Here is a 22,258-nt window from a genome sequence, read left to right on the forward strand (position 1 = left end):
TCAGGCAATGTTTATTTTTTATAAAAAGAGCTAGAAAGAGGTGTTGTATGAAAACACACTATGAAGTTGGCAAATATTAAATGTTGCTTTGAAGAATTGATGATTGATGATTATTTTTCAGGTATAGACAGTGAGGCAGTCTAATTTGATTAATGATTAATTCTCTCAAGTGTACAGTTATAATTCTTACATCTAGCAGAGTGACATGACCTTTCTAGGACTTCAAAATATACATTAGATAATGGAATATTTTATAAATTTCTATACCTTACCCTCCTGCATTCAACACATTGCCTGGGTCTATCTTATTTTGAAACCTGTCTTATTTCTTTTATACCTCCTGCTGCCAGTATAGCCAAAGGTAGTCTACATCATGATGGTTCATAGTTCAGCTACCAGAGTGAACGATCTATGTTCAGCCCTAGATCTGTCTCATCAATATGTGACCTGAGAAAATTCTGGGCTTATATTTTTTTCTTCTGTAAAATTGAGACAATTGTGTATCATATCAATCAACCTCATAATGTTGTTATGATTTTTAAATAAATATATTCATATGTATTAACATATCTAGATCTATAGATACACACAAGATCTTAAGAAAAATTGCTCTATTGTGTTTTACTTTTCAAAGATAAAATTTATTATTAGTTTTATTTATTTATTTATTTATTCATTTATTTTTGACTGCGTTGGGTCTTTGTTGCTGCATGCGGGCTTTCTCTAGTTGCAGCAAGCGGGGGCTACTTTTCGTTGCAGTGCATGGGCTTCTCATTGCGGCGGCTTCTCTTGTGGAACACGGGCTCTAAGCGCATGGGCTTCAGTAGTTGTGGCATGCGGGCTCAGTAGTTGTGGCTTGTGGGCTCTAGAGCACAGGCTCAGTAGTTGTGGTGCATGGGCTTAGTTGCTCCGTGTCATGTGGAATCTTCCCAGACCAGGGATTGAACCCATGTCCCCTGCCTTGGCAGGCGGATTCTTAATGACTGCACCACCAGGGAAGTCCCTATTATTAGTTTTTAACTTCATCAGCTAGTATCTGCATTATATTTCTCAATAGATGGAGTTCTTGCTTAATTTCTAAATTTAAAGTACATTTAACTCACTCTTTTGCTAGAAATATAGGTAGGTAGGTTCATAGACAGACAGACAGATAGATAGGTAGACAGATAGATATTCACTCAGATCAGTGCCTTTAACATAGTGCTCTACCAAAGAAAGTTAGCTAAAGTTTTACTGGTTTCAGTAGTTGGGTCATTATCTCACTCCCCTAATTATCCCTTTATGACAATCTTTCTGACAAAAGAATGTCTCTACAGCATATATAAAACTGCTATATGTTCCCCCAAATCTGTTTCCTCTTCTTTCAGGGCACACAGTTAAGCTGCATTTTTCAACTTGCTTTGCAATTAGTTTTGGCCAGGTGACTAAGTTCCAACCAACGGTCTGTGAGCAGAAAGCACATTCGATGTGAGTACTGGTTAATAAAAAGCCCTATGCTTGTGCTACAGTAGTGTTTCTTCTTTCTGGTTGATAATCTCAAAAGTGAATTTGCACGTGACGTATAGAGGATAAAAGGGCTGCTATTACTCTAGGCCCCAAATAAATATTCAGAGTATATCTGCCCAAGCCTGCAATGTTACCTGAGAAAGAATTACAGCATTTTTAAAGTAGTTAAAATTTGGGTACTGTATTAGTCAGGATTCTCTGGAGAAACAGAACCAATTACATATATATATGTATGTATGTATGTATATATAGAGAGATCTGTATATAATCTGTATATATCTCTATATTTATATATTTTTATAGGAATTGGCTTATGCAATCGTGGAGGCTGAGAAGTCCCACATCTGATATCTTCCAGAGAACCAAGTCTGAAGGCCTGAGAACCAGGGAAGCCAATGGTTTTTAAGTCCCAGTCCAAGTCTAAAGGCCCAAGAAGGGGGAGTGGGGAGAGGGGGAGGATAATAAGTCCCAGTCCAAGTCTGAAGGCCAGAGAACTAAGAGCACCAATGTTAGAGAGCAGGAGATGATAGACGTCCCAACTCAGGCAAAGAGCAAATTTTCTCTTCCTCCATTTTTTTGTTCTATTCAGACCCTCAGTGCATTGGATGATGTCACTTGCATAGGTGAGTGCAATCTTCTTTACTCAGTCTATAGATTCAAATGCTAATCTCTTCTGGAAGTACCCTCACAGACACACCCAGAAATAATGTTAGCTAACCCTAACCCTAACCCTAATCCTAACTGGTTAGCTATAAGGTTAGCTATCTGGACATCCCTTAGCCCAGTTACGTTGACATATAAAATTAACCATCACAGGTACTATATTTCACCAAAAATCTAGATTATCCTAACTAATGCTACGTGTCGTTCTCAGAACAAAAACTTGCAGTAACTTCTAACTGGAAATTGTATTTCAAGATCATTTTGTTCAGTTCTGCTTACTGCATTTTAAGCAAAGCATGGACTAATGAGCCTGCACTCAGATGTTTAACCAGATAGATAGTAGACCTAATATAATAAGATATTGGAGAACTGATGACTATTCAACTTGAAGATAATGCTTACAGAGCTCATGACTCTTTTATTCATTCATTCATTCAAATTTAATTTACTGATTGCCTGTAAGTTTTCATTTTAATTTTAATTCTTTGCCCTGGAATTGAAAAGATGATTTAAACAAGATATCCTTACTCAAGAGGCAGATAGCATTGTGGGTAAAATAAGATTAAATAATTACAATAAATTATAATAGATAATCTAAGGCATGCAGAGAACTGCAACTTGGTAGAAGTCATGATCAACACAGCCAGGGTTTGAGGTTTGCAGAATTTTTAGACAGGTAATGTTCGAGTTTATCCTTGTAAGATATGTAAGAATTTAAGAAAAACAAGGCTTAGATGGGCAATTCAAAAGAAAAAGTAGTACATTAAAAGCATAAAATAGTTCTCTTCAAATATTTTCAAGTGCTGTCACATGGAAGAGAGCACAGAATTGTTTTGCTTTGTTCAGAAATATCAGTAAGGGCATTTTCTGTGGGAGACTGAACAAAGGATGTGTAAAGCCAGTCATTTTCATGGTACTAACACTGGACTTGATAGATGAACACAAAAGGGCCTAGAGAAAAGGCTGGAAACACCAAAAGTGGTTTCCTAGATGACAGCAACCAAGTCAAGCAGAAAAATGAACCCGAACCTGGTCGTTCATCAAAGGAGCCAGGCAAATGCTAAGTATGGAGACGTATTTACAGAACAAGAAGTTGAAGAGTAATTTTTTAAAAGAGCAAGATCAAGCAGATAAAGAGGAGTTGGTCTAGATTAATTTTGGACAGTGAGTACCAGAGTGGCTTTCAAACACCACCAACTAGAGTTGGGTGAACAAATGGTCCTCATAAATGTGATGTATAAACAGAGAATCTGGAGAGAGAATTTTTTTTCAATATAAAAATAAAACTTTTAATTTTTTAAATGATTTTTCTATTTCTTGCAATATATTCCTTCCTCCAAGGGCTTTCATTGTTATCCCTCAAAAAAGATATGTTGGAGCCCTAACTCCCAATCTCTTTGATTGTGACTTTATTTGGAAGGAATTTTTACAGAGGTAATCAAGTTAAAATGAAGTCATTAGGGTGGGCCCTAATTCAATGTGACCGGTTTTCTTATAACACGTGGAAATTAGGAACAGGGGCAGACAGGCACACAGGGAGAATGCCACGTGAAGACAGAAACAGAGATTGGAGTGAAGTATCAGAAAGCCAAAGAAGGCTAAAGATTGACAGCAATTCACCAGAAGCTGGGAAGAGGCATGGAACAGATTTTCCCTCATAGTCCTCAGACAGAACCAGCCTTGCCACCACTTTGATTTCAGACATCCAGACTTTGAGACAATAAATTTCTGTTGTTTAAACCACCCAGTTTATGACATTTTGTTATGGCAACCCAAAGAAACTACTAATACAATAATAATTTACTGAAAATTTAACACTTGTTATATGCTGTTAGGCACTTTCCTATCATGTTATAGGTTATAACTTTATTAAGATATACTAAGTACAGTAATTAGCACATATAAACATTTTACAACTTTAGAATTTTATGTAAACGGAATCATAAACTATGTACCAATGATACTGATATTCATCCTTGCTATTGCACGTATCAATAAGCCATTTCTGTAATTTTCTTTTTCCTTTCCTCCCTCCCGCCCTCCCTTCCTTCCTTGCTTCCTTCTGTTTTCCAATTTCTTTGTCAGATTTTAATATCAGGTTCATAATGGCCTCATTAAAAGAACTGATCAGTCATTCCTCCTCATTTATTTTTTGAAAAGATTTATGTTAAATATGTGTTATTTCTTCCTTAAGTGTTTAATAAAATTCACCAGCAAAATCATCTGGATCTTGAAAATTTTTTGGAGTTATTTTGATAACAGATTCAATTTCTCAATAGATATAGAGCTCAGATTTTGCGGGGGTGGGGTTGTGTCAATTTTGATAATTTACCTTTTTCAAGAAATATGTCCATTAATATCAGCTATCAAATTTGTTGGCATGAAGTTGTTCATAGTGTTCAATTATTACATCTTAATTCCTATAATATCTATAACAATAGCCCCGTTAATAATGATGACTTGTGTTACCTCTTTTTCTCTTAATTAGTCTACCTAGGAATTTATCGATGACACTGATCATATCAAAACACATTTTTAGGGGCTTCCCTGGTGGCGCAGTGGTTGAGAATCTGCCTGCCAATGCAGGGGACACGGGTTCGAGCCCTGGTCTGGGAAGATCCCACATGCCGTGGAGCAACTAGGCCCGTGAGCCACAATTACTGAGCCTGCGCGTCCGGACCCTGTGCTCCACAACAAGAGAGGCCGCGATAATGAGAGGCCCGTGCCCCACGATGAAGAGTGGCCCCCACCTGCCGCAACTAGAGAAAGCCCTCGCACAGAAACGAAGACCCAATACAGCCATAAATAAATAAATAAATAAATAAATAAATAAACAAACAAACCCAAAGTAAAAAAACAAAACAAACCCCCCCCCCACATTTTTATCTTTTCTAATTGTCTCTGTTGCCTATCTGTTTTCATTGCATTTATATATGCTCTTCTATTTATTATTTCTTTAATTCTATTTACTTTGGGTTTACTTTGCTTTTCTTTTTCTAATACCTTAATTTGGAACCACAGATAATTTATTCTAGATTATTTTTCTTTCCTAATATAAACATTTTAAGCTATGAGTGTCCCACCAAGTGTTTCTTTAGCTGATTCAAACAAATATTGATCAGCTGGATTTCAATTGTCATTCAGTTTAAACTATTTTCTAATTTCCTTTCTGATTACATCTATGATCCAGGAGTGTATTGTTTGACCCATGAATTATATAGATGTATTTTACTAAGTTCTAGATATTTGGGGCAGAGGTCTACATATCTTATTTTAATTTAATTCTATTTTGGTCAGAGAATAAAATCTTTATGTATTTTATCCTTTTAAATTTAGAGTATTATTTTATAGTACAGTATATGGTCAATCTAAATAGCATTCTTTTCCATAGAAAAGAATGTGTATTGAGTATACATTATATTGAATGTGATAATGTAATAAATAATATTTCTAGTGATGAATAGTGCTAAGATCTCCTATATCTTTAATAATTTATTTGTCTTGTTATTCTATCAATTGTTGAGAGAGGGATGTTAATATCTCCTATGTTTGTTGAATTGTCTCTTTCTGCAATTCATTCGATTTTTGATTTGTATATTTTGAATCTATTTTATTTGAGGTACATATACATTTTGAATTATGTGCTATTGAAGATTTCTAACTTTTATCATTATAAAATGTCCTACTTTATTTCTGGTAATATTCTTTGTCTTGAAGTCTATTTTATCTGATGTTAAGACAGCTACTCCGATCTTATTAAGCTTACTGTTTGTATGGTAAGACTCATTTTATTTCTTTACTTTTAATCGACCTGTGAATTTATATTTAAAATCTTTCTCTTGTAGGCCACATATCATGCAGTTCTACATTTTAATCTACCTCTGTCAGTCTCTGGTTCTTGGTGCTTAGACCATTAACATTTAATGTAATAACTGTTATGGTTAGATATAGTCTCATGTGGTTGATATAGTCTCATTTATTGCTTGTTTTCTGTTTGTCTCTTCTGATTTTTGGTGCTCTGTTCTACCATTTACCCCTTCTTTTGGATCACTGTATTTTAAGGTATCTATTAGATTTTTGGCTATATCTCTTTGTATAACTTTTTCTTACTCTAGGAATTTAAATACACATATTCAAGTGTTCACAGTCGTCTCAGAATAATGTTGCACTACTTCAATAAAATATAGGATGTTTGCTGCCATTTAAGTCTCTTTATACCCCCATAAGCTTTATCTTATCGTTGTTAAATCTATTACATATGCTGAAAGTCCCATTGGACATTGTTATACTTTTTGCTGTCAATATGTGTTTATATTTTAAAGAAATTAAAACAAAAAATAGTCTACTGTATTTAACTAGGTGTTTAGCATTTCTGCTCTCTCTTCATTCTTAAAGACCCAGGATTCCCTCTGGTATCATTTTCCTTCAGCCTAAAGAAATTTCTTTAACATTTCTCATACAGTAAGTTTGCTAGTGCAAATGCTCTTACTTTTCATTCATTTCAGAATACCTTTCTTTATTCCCTTAATATCTTCATTTCCCTAATGTGCTCGACTTCTCCAAATTTTTTCTTCCCTCTACAATCTGACTATACTTGTTTATATTTACCATAAACAATTATGAGGTAGAGGAGGCTGTAACTGTTGAGGCTCAGGTGATCTGCAGCAGGATCTCCATCTCCATGAGGAAGGTGTCAATGGGCATGTCCCCGGTGAGCTTGAAGAATAGATGCTCCAGGCATTTCAAGCTGATGGAGCGCAGGACGGGGGGCACAGCAGCAGTTCTGCAAAGCTGCCTGGTTGTTCCAGATACTTCTGCTTGGCATAGGCCTCAAGAATAGCATAAACTTCCACAGAACCTCTGGGAGTTTGGACAGACCCTTGGCATCTGGGTTAAATGCACAATGGCTTGCAGGATTCCCAGCTACAGCTTATCCATCTGCTTCATTTTGAACACCAGCTCAGTCAGAACTCTGTCAAAGATGGAGCCAACCCCAGCACTATAGACACTGCTCAGGTGGATGTATAAGCCTATGGCCAGAAGGATGCCAGTCTGCACAGAAACCAAGTGGAAAGAGGAGGCAATCAGTGGATTACTTCTACCCTGCCCAGAACAAAATGACCTGGTCCTCCAACTTGAGGTCAGAGAAGAGGAAATGTGCCTGGCCCATTCAAAGAGTGAAAAGCTGCTTATGAACTTTTTTTTTTTTTCTGACACAGGGCATTAATTGTGTCTTTAAAACATCATAAACAGGAATCATCCAGCACCTTACTGTTTTTGTAGCTGGACAACTTAGGCCTTAATCATCAGCCTGCTGAACATCCTTTTTCAGAAACATAAATACTATCCAAAATTTTTCTGATATCCGTGTTTTTAACTGTTGGGGCTTGCTGAATCAAAGCAGCTGAATCTGATACAAGTTTAATATCATTTCCTTCAGGAATTAACATATTTTTCTGGCGCTTGAGATACTGAAGAAGCAATGCCTGGCCTCATCTGAACCCTGTGGATACATTTTCACCCAAGAAATTTGAAATTTTAACAAGAGACCCGTTGTTTTGAATAACGATGCTGATGGGGAAGTGAGTATACACAGGCCTCATCGTGAAACAGAAGGCCAGTGTGATGCCTTTTGATCATGTTCTGTGCATGACTACAGACAGTGCAAAAGGTAGCCAGTTCCTTTCTATTTCTCTACAATTTGTCAATGCAGAGTCTCTTCTTTTTCTTTCCAAGGAGACTTTTTGTATTTTATCCAAAGATTTAGTTGTAAGCTGAAGAGGCTGCAGTGATTTTATGCAGCCGTATCATATGTGTAACTCTAAATAAACCATGTAAGAGTGATGTGGGAATGCAGTGATGAAAGTGTGGGTTTCAGGCATGGGAAAAAGCGTGGGCTATTCAGTATGAAAATCCTTATGGAAAAAAATGAAACTTGTGACCCTAACTCACAGCATACATAGAAAATAATTCCACATTGGTTATTGATTTAAATTTAAATACTGTAAGCAATAAAAAATTTTAAATATAATATATGCTATCTTTATAGTCACAGGGTATAAAATATTTTAAAGACACGATGTAAAAGTACAAACTGTAAATGAGAAAAAACAATAAATTAGACTACATTATAACAAACAGCTATCTAACGAGACTATATGAGCCATTGCCTCATTGAACAAGATAGGCGAAATTTACAACATAATATTGAACAAAAGAAAAAAAACGCTATGAAATAATTCTATTTATATAAAATTCAAAAAAAGGCAAAAGTGATACAGTGTGTAAGAAGATAGGGAAGTGGTTACCGTTCAAAGAAAATATTGGCTTAAAAGGGGAATGAGTAGCTTCTTGGGTGCTAGTAGAGTTCTGTTTCTCCATCTGGGGATTGTTGTTATTTTTTTGTTTTTGTATTTGTTTTGCTTTATTGTGTAAGTGTGAAAATCATCAAACTGGTCACTTACTTGTTGTTTCCTATATGAATATTATACTTTGATAAATATTAAATGAAAAGTAAGGGAATAATGCACACAGTTTGGGAATAATAATTAAAATAAAAGGAGGCATTTGATGGTAATTTGGAGAAGCACAGAAGATGATGCAGTGTTATTGGCAAAGTTCCAATTAAGTTGGATTGTGGATTAAAAGATGTTCATTTTATTGCTTATTTTTACCATGTAAGTATATGTGTACCAACTATTTGCACAACTATTACAAAATAATTAATAATCATATGGTTGTGTAATAATGACATAATAAAAAAGAGAAAGAACTACATGATTGACACAGTGTGGAGTCTCAAAGTATTTGTGAAATAAATGATGAAATATGATTAATTCATTTCAATATGTCTTATATGCTTCCATGATAATAAATCATATATTATTACTGCATATTTTAATAAACACCCTGATACTATACTAAGTATTTTACAATGTTTTGTTTGCTGTTTCACACTAAATTCTAAACATCCATTTTTAATTTTTTGTTGTTGCTACAAATAGATATAGTCATATGGGTGCATCATATTTCATTTATCAATCTACTAAAGAGAAAGAGCACAAACAATGATGTGAAAAACTGAAAACCTTCTACAGTTGACCTTGAGCAACACTGGTCTGAAATGCACGGGTCCCCTTGCATGCAGATTTTTTTTTCACTAAATACGTACCACGGGTCCTCAGCTGGTTGGTGTAGAGGGTTGGTGCCCCTAACCCCAGTATTGTTCAAGGGTCAACAGTATATAGATGCCTGTATTGTCCCATTCATGCAAATATGTTTGTGATATTAATTTCTAAGGATGAGAATATGGCAAACAAACTCTTTAAAATGTTTGTCTTTTAATAAATGATTCAAAATGATGTAGAAATTGAGTTCACATTCCATCAACAGCATATAAAGAGATTTGTTTCTCCATGCCAACAATAATTTTGTCTTTGCCTATCTTTGCCCATCCATTTAAGATTGACAAAAATAACTAAGACTGTTGTTGGCATGGAGAAAAGAAAGTTCTTTTTTGTGACTGTTGATGAAATGTGAACATATATATTGGTATAGAGAAATATAAATAGACAGGGAAGGTACTTTTTGAAATCTATTTTTAACTTCTTTATTAGTGAGGTTGATCATTTGTTTTATAATTCATTTCATTTTTTACTCTCATTTATTTGGGATGTTCCTTTTACTGTTTTATTACTGTTTCTTTTATAATAAAAAGAATGTGCATATTATCTCTTTTAACCATAAAACTAGATTCTGAATTTATCTTCCATAATTTTTTGTGATGATTTTATTTCAACATAAGGCTCTTTTGGAATTTGTGTCACTTTTCCACAATGAATAATCACTCATAATTTATTTAGTAGCTGCCTTTTTTGTTTAAAATTCTGAGTCTGCCAGAATTATTTCTGATATAGAGACAGAGAAATCCAGCTTCATTTTATTCTTCAAATAGCTAGCCAGCTAAAAATAGGTATTTATTAGACTTTAATTTAATTTTCACTAATTTCAAAAGTTTGCCATATATTAAATGTATATATTTTATATTCAAAATCTTCATTTTAAGATATGCATGATTATGCAATTCTTATTTACTTTGTAGTTATAGCAAAATTTAAGCCATTTAAGGTAAAAAAAATTGAGCCTATTTTGAAAAGTATATAGTTGTATATCATTGTATTCAATACATTCTTCCATTTCTCCACCCTAAATCCTCCTGCACTTTGAAAATCTTCACTTGTGCATAAATAGTTTTGGTAACAACACACAAACATCTAATGTTGGAAAGGGAACAACAAATTTATAATAAATTTTGTAGATGCTCAGGAAACAATTTTTTTAGCCTTATTTTTTGATTTACTTTTTATATGTAATATATCTATGGAGGAAACGAAACTCTTCAGTAACACAAATATAGGATATTTATTCTTACATATGCTTTTTCATCTGATACCTGAAAACAGTCTTGAATTCATTTCAGGGAATGTTTAAGCAAATCTAGTCAATGACACATATTCACAAATGTAAAAATCAGCTTGAAATCTTGTGTTCTTGCCATGTAAAAATTATTATTTTCTTCTCCTTTGCATGATAGTCAGTTTGTAACAAACTTGTATATTAGGAAACAGGGAAAGTACTGAAGATTATAAAGTATGTATCAGTAAATGGGTTGAAAATGTTTTTTGACTGAACCTTTCTTTATAAATATGATTTGGGATTTCAGGAAGGGCATATTGCAAATGCCACCCAGTACATTCAGCAAATGTTACCTTCTATCACAGAAGACAGGCTCCAAATGTGATCTGAGTAAAAAGGAACCATGAGGGAATAGCTTATAAATGACACTTTAGCTTTTCAGTCGTGATTGATTTCAATACTGAATTTGAGACTATAGCTGCTGTTGTAAATAAAGTTTACTCCTACTTTTATGTAACTGTTAAGTGTTTTCTTTAACATTCAGGAAATTATTGCTTCTTCCACTAAAGTCTGCATTTCACTTTTGTACTGTAATAGATTTTAAAACTTTGTATAAGCAGCCTTGAAATCCTGACTGTTCCTGTGAGCATTCCTTGTATTTCCATAAAATTAACTTTGCAATGAAACTTCTTCAAGAATCCTTTAGCAGGAGATTCTCCCACCTTTTCTGGATCTATGTGCTCTTATCTATCTATGTGCTCTACTGTTGCTCACTGCCCTTGCCATCAAAGATACGGAGATAGGAAAATCCTTTAAAGTTTTCTTTTGCATTTGTTCCTCTGCTCCATTATTGAGTCTTTGTATTGACAAAGGATCATATCTACAAAATCCATGCAATAATAAAGTTTTAAAATGACAATTCACATAAAAAATAGTGATTCAGTGAAAAACAAACCAAATTATTCTAAGCCATATTCTTTATACCCAGCATAAAATCAGATCTATCTCCACAGATCATCCTCATTTATGATTTTTCTCACTCACATTCTGCTATCACAGCACGCAGTTAGAGAAAACAAATTGTGATTATTATTTTTTAAATTCCACTAAGAGTTAGGATAACTTAGAAACTTTGGATTACTCTAACTTTTAGTAATGAAGCAATGACCTGGGCCATCCTTAGGTAATTAAATTAAGATCAACATATTGAGAGTCACATAATACAAGGTGCTGTACAACAGATGGCTTGGTAGGGGCCTAGGGATACCACTCAAGGGACATAATCAGGTAGCTTAATATGCATGTCTCAGAAAAATCTTAAGCATCTTATTCATATAATCAACCACCGTAATCCTACTTTTAATAATTGGTTGCTGTTGCTTAGGGGTTGCTTTCAGCCCCTTGAGGCTGCTCTATGCTCCTTGAACATGGCCCCTTCCATCTTTAAAACCAGCAAAGATGTCTGAAATCTTTTTTTTTTCCTTTGAATATCTTTGACTTCCCATTCTGCTACTAGCTAGAGAAGTATCTCTGCTTTTAAAGGGTTCATATAATTAGATTAGACCCACTAGGATAATTTCATTTTGATTATCTCAAAGTCAACTGATTAGAAACCTTAATTACATCTGCAAAATCCATTTTACTCTGTAACGACATAATCATGGGCAAGATATCTCTATACTTATGGTCATGGGGATTAAAGAGAAAAACATTGAGGGACAATTTTAGAGTTTGCCAACCACAGGAGTTGATCTTCCATCCCCTACTTGGCATAAAGAGGCAATGCTCTAATTATACTACTAGGGTAATGTCAGTGTACCTAAACAAGAAGTAGGTCTTCAATCCTCTATACAGAAGAAGCAATTAGGCAATGCTCTAATTCACCTACTATGGAAATTTCATGAAGGTCCAGCAGGGAGCTGAGCCACCAACCACAGTCAGCAGCAATAATACCTAACGATGTGGTAGAAGGTGGGTTAGTTAGCACTCCACTTACCATGTCTCGGTACCAGCAAGACCTAATGAGGAGCTGAGCCTTCACTCCCATCCAGCAGCAACAAGACTGAATGAGGCTGTGTGAGGCAAGGTTACTCAGCACTCTGATCTCCCCCACCCTACCTTGGTGTCAACAAGAACCAATGAGGAGCTGAACCTTCACCCTCATCTAACTCCAATGTATCCTAAACAGGACAACTGCCTACTAAAAAAGATTATATGGAATCCAGAGTCTCACAACGTAATACCCAAAGTAGCCACATGACAATAAAAAAATCTCTTTTTCAAATAATTTCTCTTTTACAAATAAACAACTTGTATAAAGTACAATCGAGAGACACCAACACTGAGATTACTGAGAAACTGTAGTTACCAGACAAGCATTTTAAAGTACTGATCATTAAAATGCTTCAGTGAGCAATTATGAACAGTCATGAAACAGGTGAAAAAATAGAAAATCTTGTCAAAGGAATTGAGAATATAAAAAAGAAACAAAAAGAAATCATAGGTCTGAAAAATATAGTAACCAAAGGGGGTTGGGGGAGAACATCTCAATGGATAGGCTCAATAGCAGAATGAGATGACGGAAAAAAGAATCAGTGAATCAGTGAATCAAAGATATGTCAATAGACTTTACCCAATCTGAATAATCTGAGAAACACAGAGAATACAGACTTAAAAAAAAAAAAAAGAATAGAGCCTCAAGGACCTGCAGACCAATACAGGACTATCTGTCTAGCACTGAAATCCTAGAGAGGAGAAAGAGAATGTGAAGTTCATACAAGAACTTGGGTGGATCTCAAGGGCGTTTGCTGAGTGAATAAAAAGCCAGTCTCAAAAGATTAGATATAGTATCATTCCATTTATTTGATATTTCTGGATATCAAAATTATAGAGATAGACAATAGATTTGTGGTTTACAGAGGTTAGGGATGGAGATGAGAGAAAGTTTGGGCAAGGCTATGAAGGGTTAGTCTGATGGACCTTGTGGTAGTGTAACAGCTCTGTATCTTGAGTGTGGTGGCAGTTACATGAATCCATACATGTGATAAAAATGCATAGCACTACATATCACACACACACACACACACACACAAATGAATTCTGTGTAGCATATACCAATGTCAATCTCCTCGTTTTGATCCTATACTATGATTACTCATGATGTTACCACTGGGGAAATGTGGGTGAAGCATGCATAATCTCTGTGTGTGTGTGTGTGTGTGTGTGTGCGTGTGCGTGTGTGTTTGCAATTTCCTGTGAATCTATACTCACCTCAAAATAAAAAAATTTAAAAAATTGTTGAACAAATACTCTTTCAGATAATTTGGTCTACTCTCTATACCTCAGTTTACCTGTCCTTTCAATTATTTTCATTTGGTCAAAATCATTTATCAGGACTTTGTCCTAATAAACATCCTGAGAACCTATGTTGGCTCTTTTCCTTAGACAGCTAACAATAAAATATCCTACTTTTGTAATTTCCATCCCATGACTAAATTTTTTGTGTTTTCTTTCTACTTAATGAATAGGCTTATAATAACTAGATAAAAAATGATGCTAAGAAAATACACTTCAGATGCCTGAGTCTATCTGTATAACTAGCTAACTGGGACACTAGATCTCTGGCGAATCAACATGGTCTACTGCAATTGCCCCTAGATTTGAATAGACCATTTGGAATTTCTAGAATTGCCTCTTTAGCCTATTCTTCCTTTTTTAACTATAAAATAGTGATGCTTTCCTTAAAAATTTTGTAGGAAGTTACTACTAAAATGTCTAATGAAATTTTAAAAGTCTGAATGTAGTTTTCATAGCATGCTATAACAAATAAAGTATGGAGGAACAAATACTACATTATAAAATATCTGCAGATTCTCATACCAAAGGAAATTTAAAAGAGGAATATACATCAAAGGAAAAAGTAATTATGATAATTTAAAGGAGAGGTTCAACCCAGTAACATAGAATATAGATTTAAGTTAAAAATCTGTAGTCTCAGGATAAAATAAATGGCATACACAGACATGTCTAAGCAACTTTATAATCTAATAATAAAAATGTTCAATTAGTAAACTTGGTCAACTCCTAAGTTTTAAATACTGACTTAAAAAATAAATTGTGTTTAGAAGAAAAATCTTTTAACATTTTGTATTTTATGCTGACAAATAGGAAACCTAAGGTAATTTGGCAGATCTTTTTTCTCAAGTTAATACCTCAAGTAAAGTGGACCAACACAATACAAATAGAAGTAAATATACTCAGGAATGTTAAAATTCTTTGAGAGGTTTAAACATTTCCCCAGTAAATCACCAAAGAAAAGTTAAAGGTTTATAACGCATTCTGTTGTATGTATTTTATGACTGCATTTCAGCTTGTTTTGGGGTGAACATAGTGGTGTTCTCAAGTTGTATTAATGAGAAAATTGCAACCTACAAAAGATCAATGCTTCAATACCACTTGACCTGAAACAAAGGCAGGGAAACAGTATAGGGGAATAAAAATTTCTTTATATAGCTATCAACTAACTATTCAATTAGAAAAATTAAAAAATGGAAGTTAACCATAAATTACTACAGTGAAAAATAATTAATTAACTTTTTTCATTTTCTGGTCAGATTATATACATAAAGGAATAACTTTTTAATTTGTATCCTATAAGAATATCGCTGCATTTATATTTGGAGGATATTTCATTATCAGTTTTTCCATAGTTATGTTGAGTCATAATTACCAATAACTTACTAATTAAATATCAAAAATAGATTATTTTTTAAATGATGTATTTTATTTATACTGTATTGTGACACCTAAAATCTACCTTTCCAGATTACAGACTCTTGGTTCTGATTGACTAAATTAGATCTTATACTTTAGTGAGTTTATAAATTCAAACATCACCTGAACAAATGTTCTGAAAAAGCACAGAAAGAAAACACCTGTGAGAGAAGGTTGTAAGGACAAAGCAGGAAAAAAATCATATAAACTGTCAGCATCTAGAAAAAATTGTTCAGTGTTTTTGACAAGCAGGTCAATGGTGAATACTCACCTTTTGCCTTTTGAACTTAAAACTATATATAGTCAGCAAGTTGGCAGTTCTTAGTGACTATGTAATTCAATGAGAAACCAGAAGAAATGAAGTTTCTTCTCTGTTACACTGTGTTTTACAATTTCAGAAAATCTTGGGACACTTGAGCCTGACCTTCATACTCTCATTGTTATTGGACCAAAAAAAAAATTTTGTTTGATTCTTAAAATAATTAATAATTTTACAGTAATTTAGCAGGGGTAAGAGGCTCACAGAAATTCAGCTTATTTTATTCAGATACAGCATCATTTTTCTCTACACAAAAATGTCTACTACCTTGTAACTTATTAGAAATATTAACCAAATATTCAACATAAACAGAAAAGTCCCCAAATTTGCCAGCTGCAATTTTGTAATAAAAACAATCTAGAAAATCCATACTCTAACTATGCTGAAATCTCTACATATCTTCATTGTCTAAGATAAAAATATCAGTGGAAAGGCAGGGTAAGCTGAGATGGAAAGTTCTATAGCTATGCTGTATAATATGGTAGACATGAATTATTGAACAATTGAAATATCACTAGTCCAAAATGAGTTGTCCTTAGGTGGAAATATGTACTAGATTTTGAAGACAGTATGGAAAGAAAAATATATAAATCTCATTAATAAGTTTACAGTAATTAAATGTTGAAATGATAATATTTTGAACATATCAAGTTAAATAAAATATATTATTAAAATCCATTTCACTTTTTATCAAGCAACTAGAAAAATTTAAACTACATATGTGGCTTTTATTTGTGGCTCATATTATGTTTCTAATAGTCTGAGTTACTCTGTAGAATACCCATAGTTCTTTCACAGTTCTTTTATTCACAGTTCCTTTGCTATAGTAAAAATCTATCTAAGTTCAGCAATGAGAGGTCTGATCATTAGGGTAGGGCTGCCAATTGACCAGGTAGTTACTTTTCTCCCAACTAGCTTATGCTAATGGCATCTTCCCAATCACCATAACTCTAGAAAAAATACGGCAGAATGTATAAGTTTCTATATTCCATTTTTGCTCTTCTATAAAGCTTTAATCTAACTTTACCTGTTTATCCATCTGTGTTTCCCACTGTGAATTCCCAAGGATGAAACACTTCTGTCTTTGCATTTCCAAGAGGTGAGATTGCACTTACATATAACAAATGTGAAATAAATACATGTTGAATGAATGTCGCCAATTCCCATTCCCTATTTTATTTGGAATGTTATATATTTATTTCCTTATTGGATTATTTCTGCCTCCCTTCACTAGAAAGTAAGTTCTCTAAAGGCAAGGACTTGTTTTACTTTAATAACTGCTACTATATGTCTCTATAGTTTAGAATAGTGCCTGACACAAAATGATGTTCAAAAGTGTCTGTTGAATGAATGAAAGTATCAATAGATCCCTTGAGAAGGACCAGGGACAGTGAAGAGTCAGTTTTAGCTATCAAGGCAAACACTTTTTTTTGCCCCCTTTTCTTCCCATAATGAGATTGTACTTCCCAAATCATCATAGTTAAGAAGATAGCCCTCCAACTTTTCCTTCTTGATAAGTTGGTGTTTTTTCTTTCTTTTCAGATGAGAAAAGCTGTAGCTAATATTTTTCCGATAAAATAATAAAAAGTTTTTTTTTCCAATGGCAGTTGAAATTATTTTATCAATAATTAAACTGTCCAAATGAATGGCATACAAATAGCAGACCCATGGAAGAAGATGATGGATTATTTAAGGGAAGGAACTTCTGTCCGAGTGAGTTCTTACAACTAGTAGCATTCTAGCATGCACCTTTCTGTACAAACATTTCTTATTTGTTGCCACTTAGCTGGTAACAGTGCAGTATTGTGGAGAGAGAACCTACTCTTAGGTCTGGCACTCATTAGCTTGTGAACTTGAGCAAGTTAGTTCACCAATACACATCTCTGGTTTCTTATCTGAAAAATTATTAGGACAGAATAAAAGGTTCCTAAAGTTAATTTTTAGACTAAATGTCCATGGGAAAACAAAATTAAAAAAAAAAAAAAACCAGAACAAAGAATAGTACTACTTTTTTTACCACATATGTTTAAGTTATTTAAGGGTTTTCACGGATATTTTAGTTAACAATAAGTTATAGAGTGTCTCAGGTTGGGTCTTTGGTGAATTCTACCAAACATTTAAGGAAGAAATTATACCAATTCTCTACAATCTCAGAGAACAGAAGCAGAAGACACAATTCCTAACTAATTTAATGAGGCCAACAGTACCCTAATACCAAAGCCAGACAAAAATATTACAAAAATAGAACAATAGACTCATGAAATATGGCTGCAAAAAATTTCAACAAAATATTAGCAAATCAAAATCAACAATGTATAAAAAAAAGTACACCTCATGACTAAGTGGGATTTATCCCAGGTATGCAAGTCTAGTTCAACAGTTGAAAATAAATTAATATAATACATCACATCAATAGAATATAGAAGAAAAATCACATGACCATATCAATAGATTCAGAAAAAGCATTTGACAAAAGCGAACACCTACTCATGATAAAAACTCTCAGTAAAATAGGGATAGAGAAGAATTCCTCAACTTGATAAAGAATATCTATAAAAAACCTATAGATAACATAGTACTTAATGGTGAGAAACTCAGTTTTCCCACTAAGATCAGGTTCAAGGCAAGGATATCCCCTCTCACCATTCCTTTAAATATAATATTGGAAGTTCTAGATAATATAATAAGATAAGAAAAGGAAATAAGATACAGATAGGGAAAAAAGAAATAAAACCTGTCTTTGTTTGCAAATGATATTACTATTTATGTAAAAAATCTGAAGAATCAACAAGAACAACAACAACAAACTCCTAAAATAAGCAATTATAGCAAGGTTTCAGGATACAAAATTAATATACAAAAGTCAAACCACTTTCCTATATACCAGCAATATACAAGTGGAATTTGAAATTAAAGACATAATATTATCGACATTACCCCCGAAATAGATGAAATGTTAAAGTATAAGTCTAATAAAAGATGTACAAGATGTACATAAGGAAAACAACAAAGCTTTGATGAATGAAATCAAAGAAGAACTAAATAAATAGATATTCCATGTTCATAGATAGGAAGATTCAATATTGTCAAGAGGTTAGTTCTTCCCAAATTGATTTATAGATTCAATGTAATCCCAACCAAAATCCCAGCTAATTATTTTGTGGATATTGACAGGCTGATTCCAAAGTCTGTATGAAGAGACAAAAGACCCAGAATAGCTAACATGATATTGGAGGAAAAGAACAAAGTTGGAAAACTGACACTACCTAACTTCAAGACTTACTTTAATGATACAGTAATCAAGACAGTGTGGTACTGGTCAAAAAACAGACAAATAGATCAATGAAACAGAATAGGGAAAACAAACAGATCCACATAAATACATTCAACTGATCTCTGACAAAGGAGCAAAGGCAGAACAATGGAAGAAAGATAGTCTTTTCAACAAATGGTGCTGGAACAACTGGACATCCACGTGCAAAAAAAATTTTTTTTAAATCGGCAGACAGACCTCACACCCTTCACAAAAATGAACTCAGAATGGATCACAGACCTACATAAATGTAAAACACAAAACTATTAACTCATAAAAAAAAAAAAAAAAAAAACAGGAGGAAACCTAAATGACCTTGCATTGACAGCTTTTTAGAGACAAAAAAAAAATGCACAATCCATGAAAGAAATAATTGATAAACTGGACTTCATTAAAATTAAAAAACTTTTGCTCTTCCAAAGACAATGCCAAGAGAATAGGAAGACAAGCCACAGACTGGGAAATATTCACAAAGACCCATCTGAAAAAGGACTATTTTCCAAAATATACAAAGAACTCTTAAAACTCAACAATAAGAAGAAAATTATCCAATTAGAAAACGGGCCAGAGACCTTAAACAGATGTTTCACCAAAGATATACAGATGGCAAATATGCATATGAAAAGATGTTCCACATCACTTCTCATCAGGAAAATGCTAATTAAAACAACAAAATGCCATTACATACTTATTAGAATGGCCAAAATATAGAACACTGACAACACTAAATTCTGGAGAGGACATGAATTAACAGTAACTCTCATTTATTGCTGGTAGGAAAGCAAAATTGTAGAGCCAGACAGTTTTATGGTTTCTTATGAAACTAAATATACTTTTACCATATGATCCAGCAATTAAACTCCTTGGTATTTACCTGAAGGAGTTGAAAACTTACGTCCACACAAAAACCTGCACACAGATATTTATAGCAGCTTTATTCATAATTGCCAAAACTTAGAAGCAGCAAAGATATTTTTGGTAGATGGACGGATAAACTGTGGTACATTCAGACTATGGAATATCATTCAGGGGTAAAGAGAAATGAGCTATCAAGCCATGAAAAGTCATGGAGGAACCTTAAATGCATATTACTAAACAAAAGAAGCCAATCTGAAAAGTCATCATACTGGTATGATTCCAACTACATGACATTCTGGAAAAGGTGAAACCATATGACAGTGAAAAAAAAAAATCAGTAGTTTCTAGGGGTTGGGGGTGGGTAGAGGGATGACTAGGCAGAGCACGAGGAATTTTTAGGGTGGTCAAACTATTCTGTATGATACTATAATGTTGGGTACAGTTATTATATATTTGTCCAAACCCATAGAATATACGACACCAAGAGTGGACTTTATTGTAAACTTTTAGTGATTCGATGTGTGAATGTAGGTTCATCAATTGTAACAAATGTGCCATCCTGGTGGGGGATATTGACAATTGGGGAAGCTATGCATATAAGGGGTAGGAAGCATACGGAAAAATCTCTGTACCTTCCCCTCAATGTTGCTTTGAACTTAAAACTGCACTAAAAAAATATATCATTTTTTTTAAAAGTGTGGCAGTTATTTATTTTGAATATGTAGACTTCTTTCACTAACTTCAAACACCTAGTGCTGAGAAACCTTGTTGATTAAAACCCTCAGCTGTGAGAAACTTAACTGAAATTAAATCAGTGAAAATGGAACATTCTGTCTTTGCTTAAAGGATCTGAACTATTTTGGGTCACAATTGAAGTAGCCTTAATTTCCATCCTCAGTTCTTCAAATAAGAGGATTTTTTTTTTTGGTTCACTTTTGTTTTTTGTTTTCACAGCATTCCTCATTTACCCTAAGTTTGTAGTTTCTTAAGAAACAAAACCCAAAGTCATCTTCTTAATGTGACTAGTAATCAGACTATAGCATTTCTAACGGAAACTAAAAGAATGTTTTCAACTAGACATGGCCAAGGACACATAATTTGAGAAATTATGGCTTCCTTACCAATGATTTCCTTAGCCCTGCTTTGTTTCTCCTGCCTCCTGAATAAGACTGCTGTGACAAACATCTAGCAATGTTTCATGCTTCTCCAAACTGTTCCTTAGAAACAGTCATTAGGCAGAAATGCAAGCCATATTAAAAGTCCTTTCCCATTCCCCTTTAGTTATCTGCCCCAGCGTTACTCATGGACAGTGTTTGCCAATACTGCAGAAAGTTAAATAAACCAAATTTGTTTTATTGCTGGTGTATTCCTGGTGGTACTTATCAGACAGGTTTTCTCAATATGAAAACGTGTAACTTAAAACAGGTCAGTAGACATTTGCTGATTGCTTCTTCAGGTCCAATTCTTTTTTCTCCATCAACATTTTTTGTTCTTCCCATTCTTAGCTACATGGCTTGAGTAGAACTGATGGCCTAAAACAAACTTCCCTGGCCACTGAAAGCTGATTCAAATCAATGGAAACAAGTAATCGCCAAGATTTCAAGATATAGCAGAAGACACACACTAATTTCTCTTGGATTGGATACTGTAAAAATGTGTGGTCTGAATATGCTGTAGTGATTTTACTATCCTAACAGGAGAATCTGGAGCTTTGGTATGGAAACTGACATCATTAAAGCATACCGGAGAGACAGAGACATGAAGTCCTAGGGGAGACTGGATCCAGTATTGCCTGCCTCTAACTTTTCAGATAAGTAAGCCAATAAAATCCTTTCTTTATTTAAGCTACACTGAGGTTTTTTTGTTTGTTTGTTTTTAACTGAACTTAAAAATCTCCTGTTATAATTATAAATGAATCTCACCTAAAGACATAGAGAATATAGTGAAAGTTCAAAGGAGATACCAACTTTGCTGACTCCACATGCACCATGGCAGAGTAAGATCAATTAGAGACTAGTTTGTTCCCACTACCCTTGACCCATCCACATGGCAAAGAAAAGACATAGTAGCCTAGGAGTTGTGTGTTTGACAGTGTTCCTTAATAACAGCAAAGTCAGGTCTTGTGCTCTTCATGAAGCTGGTCTCTGACTGAGAATAAAATAAAAATGTCAACCTTGATGGTATTAAAAGCCATGAGATCGTTTACTTACTTTGGAAAAGAGAAAATAGAATAGAATCCTAATTATTGTTTTTCAGTGTTGAGATACTCTAAATGGTAAGAGCAACCACTAACTATTCTCTACCTTCAAAGACAAAAACATTTGTAAGTTTTGCAAATTCTATTTTTGAAGATGAGAAAAATGAGCCTCAGAGATATAAGTGGTCATTCATAGCCTATATCTCCTGAAACA

At 33.9% G+C, this 22,258-nt stretch overlaps 1 pseudogene; it reads right to left on the reverse strand.

Moving 5' to 3' along the window:
- Window positions 1-6,819: 6,819 nt before the first annotated feature.
- The window catches only part of LOC137763483 (retinoic acid receptor RXR-gamma pseudogene), a 49,881-nt pseudogene continuing 34,442 nt past the window's right edge, over window positions 6,820-22,258 (reverse strand).

The sequence above is a fragment of the Eschrichtius robustus genome, chromosome 4, assembly GCF_028021215.1.
Source record: "Eschrichtius robustus isolate mEscRob2 chromosome 4, mEscRob2.pri, whole genome shotgun sequence".
NCBI classification, from domain to species: domain Eukaryota; kingdom Metazoa; phylum Chordata; class Mammalia; order Artiodactyla; family Eschrichtiidae; genus Eschrichtius; species Eschrichtius robustus.